The sequence below is a fragment of the Lycium ferocissimum genome, chromosome 5 (assembly GCF_029784015.1).
Source record: "Lycium ferocissimum isolate CSIRO_LF1 chromosome 5, AGI_CSIRO_Lferr_CH_V1, whole genome shotgun sequence".
Taxonomy (NCBI): domain Eukaryota; kingdom Viridiplantae; phylum Streptophyta; class Magnoliopsida; order Solanales; family Solanaceae; genus Lycium; species Lycium ferocissimum.
The window spans coordinates 40,149,769-40,156,351 of NC_081346.1; the positions used below are offsets into that span (position 1 = coordinate 40,149,769).

General features: G+C 37.2%; 1 long non-coding RNA gene across 1 annotated transcript; it reads right to left on the minus strand.

Annotated features, from left to right (window-relative positions):
• Positions 1-532: 532 nt before the first annotated feature.
• On the minus strand, positions 533-2,616 carry LOC132056801 (uncharacterized). Its single transcript, XR_009414951.1, has 2 exons — positions 2,245-2,616; positions 533-1,260 (listed from the first exon to the last, which is right to left on the minus strand). It is a non-coding gene; the product is annotated as an uncharacterized LOC132056801 (long non-coding RNA).
• Between the last annotated feature and the right edge of the window lie 3,967 nt (positions 2,617-6,583).

Sequence of the window (6,583 nt, forward strand, 5' to 3'; positions counted from 1 at the left end):
TCAGCTACAGATTGCTTCTCATTGATGCCTTTTTATTTCATTGATGTCTTAGTATTGTTTATGCCTTACATACTCAGTACAATATTCGTACTGACGTCCTTTTCTTCGGATGTTGTGTTCATGCCCACAGTAGACAGGGAGGTGATCCATACTCATAGGAGCTAGCGGCTGATTTGAGAGCACTCCATTTTTAAGAGGTGCCATTGATTATTCTTTTGGTACATATATGTATATATTCATGATTGGGTACGACGGGGTCCTGTCCCGTCCATATGTCTAATACTCTAGTAGAGGTTCGTAGATACGCAGTGTGGGTAGTATGGTCCCATGGTTTGTATGTATATGCATGTATATATTATTTTGATAGCCGAAGGGCTTATGTTTATAAAAGTAAATATGCTTCAAATGTTAATAGCTTTCTATGATCATGAGCATGTAGTACGAATGAGCATAGATGAGTAACAAAGTGAGTGGTGTTCGGTGGTTAGCCCCGGATACCCGTCATGGCCCTAGCCGGGTCGTGACATGCATGTACTTAAGGCATGTGTTCAAAACCTATACCAGTAGAAAATAACTAATTATCATTATCAACCTTAACGTTTATATTTTCACTTGACAGTTAAGCCATCAAACAATACACAACAGAATTACTAACAAACTACAACATGAACATGAATAAATATCAGCAAGTCAGTATGATAAGAAAAAAGTAGCAGCCCCTCTATTACCAAAAAGATTAGAGTAATCCTGATTAAGTGAAAACGTAATAGCAGACTTCCTTTCTTTCTTCTTCCAACCCTTCCTTTTCCTATGGTCCATAATGATACTAATTAATGAATGGAAGAGAAGTATATTGTTTCTGTAAAATTCATCCTGGCAGTTAGCTCTGGTCCCATCCTCATTAAACCCTCATTAATAGAATTCAATTTTAACCATATTTTCCCACTACCATATTGTCCAACATCCAACTGTTTACTGATCAAGAGTGAGCATCTTGTGGAATAAATTTATGTTTATTACAAATGTATTTCTTTTACACTCCTGATGTATGAAGTGATAGGTAGTGAAAAAAAAAATGAGAGAAAAGAAAATGCCTCTAATCCATTAAAACTTTCCTTTCGTCCTCTAGAGCATATAAATATACAACCATAAACTATATAATTTTATACCTTAACAAAGAAAAAACTGCAAAGCCATGAGACAGAACCTCATGGAGTTTGGAGCACCACCAGATTTACCTTGCAAATCCTTGATCCTCCACTGTACAATAAATTCACAATTCTTGTAATAGTCGAATCTAGTCTTGAATCGGACATCAATTTCATAACATTCAAATCATGGAACAAACATAACGACAATTATACAATGATTTTAGGTACACAACAAACATACCGCCAAGGTTTTCATTTTCAACCACACAAATGGCCACTTATCATTTTCATTTCCCGTTTGAGAGTGAATTAAGTAAATGAAGTTCTCGTGAGAGAGCTTTAGTTCTTCCAAACCAACCCATAAGAGAAGCCCAAATCAGATGAATTAATTTCATAAAGCGACCTCGTATAGCTGAAGCAAATAGAAAGCTCTGAAACAGCAGAACTCCTAAATCCTTTGATTCTTCATTAATTACAAGTTCAAAAAAGAGGTAAAACCCGAGCATAGTAAATTTCAATAGCCGACGAATGAGATTATCTTTTTCATTTTACCTCCGAACCTGACCTAGAAAAGCACAAAAAAAACTAGATTCTATTCGTCGGCCCAATATTAGAAGCAAACGATAATAAATAAATAAAAACCTGTTTCGAATCAAACTGAAAATACTTTTCACGTATCTGAAACCACGAAACGGAGAATTTCATGAAATAAATATGAAAAACGTGATGATTTATTACTCAATAAGTTGGTTACACAATTTAAAGAACCCATAAAAATATGGAGACAAAGAACTAACTTAGAACACCGAATAGGTAAAAAAGTTCAATCAATTCATAAGAAATTTATAATAGACACAACCCCACAATAAATTAAACCCACAACATTATTTTACCCCTTGAACCAAGTCTCCAGAATAAACCCCAACAGATGAAACCCACAATGAACTATCGAATACCTCCCCTCGTTGTCCTCCAAGCCCCACTTTTAGCCTCACGCCCAACCGAAAGAAACTCAATCACAAATGAATGGAAGAAATTTTAAATATTTTCATCGAAGAAAGCAAAAAACATGAAATCCAGCGATTGCATTTACCAGATAATGAGAAGTGAGTGACGCATTATCCCTCAAAGATGACTAGATAATGAGAAGCAATCGATGCAGAAGCTTGGAATCAGGAAACCCAACGTGCGTCTCCAATGATTGCGTCTACAGAGATTGTAATTTGACCAGTCTCAGTGGGTTTAGGTCTTTAGGGATTTCTTTAGAGAGATGATGAAATATTTTAGCAAAGCCGCTGAAATATCTATAGTGCCTTTAGTTGATGGGAATTTTTTCTTTATAGGGACTAGTTATTAAAAGTTTTTAATTTATTTGGACAATAAAAATGTGAATTAGGGACTAGAAAATAATCTCATCCGTAAAAAGATACCATTAGGGAACATATTTTAAACTCGTCGCTAAATTTTGGTCTCTAATAACCCTTTTTCTTGTAGTGTAATATGTCTCAAACTGTCTAGAATGCCACGTCATTAAGACTCTTCCACTTCCTATTCCAAATTAAGCCCTTTAAATGCCTGTCCATCCTGAACCTCTTCATACTTCAAAAGAAAACCTTTCCTTCTTCAGATCTTGCCAAAAAAAAAAAATCACCATTTCTTAAAATATAAATTGTCCTTCATCATTCGCCAGAATCTAAGCCCCACCATATCACTACCAGATCCAAAAAAAATTAGTCTGACTCTGGTAAGCCCCACTTCCATCGATCATTCTAGAATAGATAAAGGACTCTATGAGCCCTGTGTAGACCTTTTCCTTGATGACTCTAAATGAGGGGAGAGAAACAGATCTATTATCATGGAAAGCGAAACTGAAATTGCTAAGGGGTTTATAGAGGCCTTGAAGGCAAAAGAAAGTTGTGAAGGAACTCAGACGGATCTGATAACTAAACTGATAAAGGGGGGAGGAACCTATTAGGGAAGAAATGGATGCAATCCTCAAGGCATGCAATCCATTGGAAGATGGGTATCTGCCATAAGTAACCCTTGTGGTAGTGCAGAAGAGACATCATACACATCTGCTCCCTGCAAATGACAATGATCCTAACATGATAGACAAGGATTGAAACACCTTGCCAGGTATTGTGATAGACACCGAGATGTGCCACCTTATGGAGCCTGATGTTTATTGGTATAGCCATGCTAAAATTCAAGGTACTAATCGTCCAGCTGATTACCATGTATTGATTGATGAGAACGGATCCGGCGCCGCTACAAACTGGCTATGCTACAAATGCAAGGTGCACACATTCAGTCTCCATGGTTCAACCAGCCTATTATGCACATTTGTTGCCCGTTGTGCACGATATTACATTGAGGATGATGTGGTAATAATGGAGAAATGAAAATTCTCAAGAAGGCTGCCATGACCCAATTTCACTAAGTCGTGCGGGTGCCTACCTTTCTCACCTCGGTAGGCGAACCCTTAACTCAACATTCATAAATGATAGAAATTAGCAGAAGAAAGTAAAATAACGTACGTCTTATGGATATAATATAAATAAGTGCAGAAGTAAATGAAATCCACCCTAGTATCTGGTCTGGTCATCCAAAAGCATCTAAATCCAAATACTGCAAGTCTGAATAATAATACATAAATAGTTTCAAAATCATGTCTCAGAATGGAAAGCAAGACATAATAATAGGAAGAATCTTTGGGTAGCGAACGTCCTTATGCTCACCCTGAAGGGACTCGAATAGGCAGTCCTCGAATATCAGCCACGACGAGTAGAAGTAGATCCCACCTGGTACTCTGCATTCATAAATGAATATATCAAGTGCAGGTCAGTACAGACAACAAGTACTGGTAGGTATCATCAGCTGACTAAGACTAGAAAACTTATATAAAGACAACTAAGCAATATAAACAAGTGAACCAACAAATTACAAGTTGACATGAATCCATATCCACGTACGAGTCATCACCTATGTTATAGTGTCTAAACCCAACTGTGCGCTCTTAGTATAATCAATCCGAAACAATACATCACAATCATATCACAAAAAGTCATCACCTATGTTATAGCATCTAAGCCCAACTGTCACGACCTAACCGGAGGGCCATGACGGGCACTTGGTGCTAACCCACCCGAGCATCTCTTATCGTACATTCATATTCACATCTAGGTGAGTCACATAGCCTACTCATGATTTCTATACATCAATAATACTAATCTCATTAGGCAACGACACATTTACATCATCATCAACAGCTATTCCCATATCCATGTACCCAAGCTGACGAGGCTAACAAAATGGCATACGAAATATGAGCCGACAAGGCTAAAAGACTTCTAACCATACATAATTGTCTACGAGCCTCTTAGAAGATTATGTAACATCATATAGATGGGACAGGACCCAGCCATCCCCATATGTATGTGTACAAAAGAATAATAACGACAGCTGCAGCTCCAGATGAAATGGAGCTCCTCTATGTAGTCCCTGAACAAGTAATCTATGGACCAAGCCTGTCTCCTTGTCCACCTGCGGGCATGACACAATGTCCATAAACAAAAGGACGTCAGTACAAATAATGTACTAAGTACGTAAAGCATAATAACAAACATAATGAAAGCATAAGAAATAACATAAGATTGACGAGTCCTGGAAGGAAAGAGCTAGGTATACCTCTAGCGACGTTCATTATATTTGCGTACCCTCTTTCTAATGGGAAACTTCCATTTCATACATTCGTACATTTAGAAGTATCATACTCAACCATAGAGGTTCTATGTCTTACATACCCGACCATGATAAGATTCGGTGTTACACATACTTGGCCCTACCAAGGCTCAGTGTCATCCGTACCCAACTGCAGTGGTGTGCACGCGATAGACATCATACCCAGCCATAGAAGCTCGGTGTTACATGATAGCCATACATACTTATACACGTATACATAAAAGTCCATAAGTATTATCAACATCATCATCATCGTTTTTCGTTACATCCTTCCTTAGGGGATCAACTATCATATAAAGGAGGTAATAGCATCGTGAAAATATTGAGAATCTTGAGCTTTAGTAATTCTAGGGATGGAGTCATTTGGAAGACATTTTGGAACCCGTGAGAAGGTATATAGCAAATGAGTCATTCCTTAATGAAAGAAGGGTTAGCCTTACATACCTCTTTGTCTTCTTAACTACTTAACGTTCATCGTCGAAGCTTGAGAAATCTACATTTAGAAGGATTCATACCATGGTTAAGCCTTAATGATACTCTTAAACCCAAACTAGAATAATTCATGAGCTAACGAAAATCGGGCAACATCTCCCCTATTTCATCGACTTCCACCATATTACAAAACAACTCCCAAACATCCATAATAACATCCACAATATCATAATTAAGTAATCACATTCCATTAAGTCTTCAATATTCATTCTCATATTCAACTCATACTAGCAACTTCATACCAACTTTTGCACATTTTCATACAACACTTCCTCATCATCATTATTATTTTCCTTAATGAGATTATATCCATATCATACTAAAATCATGGCTCAAATTAGTTTACCACTCATAAACATCATGAACTCCACATTTAGAACTCATCCTCTGCATTTCTCCTTTCCTACAAGTTATGTTACAACCAAGCATTCTTAATAACATGAAATAAACATGAAAACTAACCTTTTTATCTCATAGGAACAAGATTTTGAGCAAGATATTAACTTGTGCAAAAACCCTAGCTATAATACCCAAGTAAATCTTGAAATCTACCAACCCTAGAGAGCCTTCTAACACATGAACACTTCAATTCTTGCTATTTGATCTTTGTAATCTCTTAGGTTTGAGTGAAATAAGTTGGAAGAAGGGTTTTGGGAGCTCTCAAGACTTGGAGAGAAGGTGGCAAATGAAATAAATGAACAAGGGGGCCATATATTACAAAATAAAATTCTAGCTCGACCCGGATATACGGCTAATTATACGGGCCGGATAATTTATACGGTCCGTATAATTGGACCATATAATCTCACCGGGGATCACCCTTCTCTGAAAGTAATCTACGGACCATTATACGGGCCGTATAATTTATACGGTCCGTAAAAATGGCCGTACAACTGGGAATTTTTGAATTTCATTCTCGTCGACTCGTTTGACTTTCAATCCTCGTGGAACCTTCTTGGCACTTATATAACACTTCATTAACCATACAGTAGGCTCTATAGCCACCCCTCGAGATATTTCTAAATACGTATCAATTCAACTATCGCGAAAACTCTCCCAAACATGATTTACATTTCACTTCCTTCAACAAACTAAATTTCACATATCGATATGACTTCAAAATCTTATAGTACGCACTTTGAGATGCCTAATGCTCTCCTTAATCTCGTAAGGATTTTATGTTCATCTTAAGCTCATAT